Raw genomic sequence first — 1,367 nt, forward strand, 5'->3', positions numbered from 1 at the left:
CATCTTTTTCCTCATTTTGCTGTCCACCTTAGCACTGTCTTGACACCTGCAATCAAAATTGGCTAAGCCTCAAGAACTGCCCATTAAATTGAAGGAATCCTTAGTCCCCAGGGATTATCTCATGCACTCACTCCTGGCAGAAATCCCTACCTACACCTTCACTTACATGTGAACTTAATTTTTACTTTTGTTACTGTTTCCAGTGCAACTAGTCTATGGTCTTCCTTACAGTGTCCTCCCTTGAATTCTAGGCTTCTATTATTTTGGAACTGTGGTCCTCAAAGTGAGGTGCTCAAATCTTTAAGGTTAGGGGAGAAAACATTACCATTATACTTTTTAATTTTTTCCTTTTGAGACAGTCTCCCTGTCACCCAGGCTGGAGTGCAGTGGTGCCATCTTGGCTCACTGCAACCTGCACCTCCTGAGTTCAAGCGATTCTCCCACCTAAGCCTCTGCAACATCTGGGATTACAGGCATGCACCACTATACCCAACTCATTTTTGTTTTTAGTAGAGATACGGTAACCATATTGGCCAGGCTGGTCTCGAACTCCTGGCCTCAAGTGATCCAACTGCCTCAGCCTCCTAAAGTGCTGGGATTACAGGTGTGAGGCACTGCATCCGATCTTCAGTTATACTTTTAAATGCCTCCCCGGGACGTTAAGTAAGCAAAAGGGAAGTATTAAGCCATATGATTCTGAAGGCCTCTCAGAAGCAATCCTACTTCATAGAGATTTGTATTCTATTTAAAATAACACAATGAATACTTAAATTGGCAGAAGTAACATATTTCACTTCTAAACAAATGTGTAATTGGGGTATACATGTAAAAAATTGGAAAACAATTCTCTGGAAGCCACCTTAACAGGTTTTTTCCTCACATTTATCAAATAGCCAAAAATTAACACCTTAATCAGCTCCTTTCAGAGAACTGCCATGATTCCCATCTACCCAAGCTCAAACTTTAGATTAACTTGCATGCATTTCAAGTTTCATCTCCTATCTAATAAAGTGTTCACTTCATGGCAAATTGAGCGCCCACTAACCCCATCCATTTCCACCTCTGCTTTCAGTTCCTCATGCCACCTCCTTCCTCTTTCAAATTTGTTTCTCTTACTGTTGGGAACCAAGAGTCCAAGTGAGGTTGGCATTTGGTCCTTTCATCTTCACATACTGACTGTTCTATAAGCTTAGACTGATGTTGACATTTCCTATTTTAAAAACACTCCACACTCTGAGCAGCAACAACTATCATTCACTGAGATCACTCGCCATGAGCTAGACAGGGTAATAAGTGCTTTACATAAACCTTGTATGTGCTCCACTGCCACAGTGAGCTCAGACACAAAATGTCATATAACCAGAAAA

The sequence above is a fragment of the Rhinopithecus roxellana genome, chromosome 4, assembly GCF_007565055.1.
Source record: "Rhinopithecus roxellana isolate Shanxi Qingling chromosome 4, ASM756505v1, whole genome shotgun sequence".
In the NCBI taxonomy this organism is placed as follows: Eukaryota; Metazoa; Chordata; class Mammalia; order Primates; family Cercopithecidae; genus Rhinopithecus; species Rhinopithecus roxellana.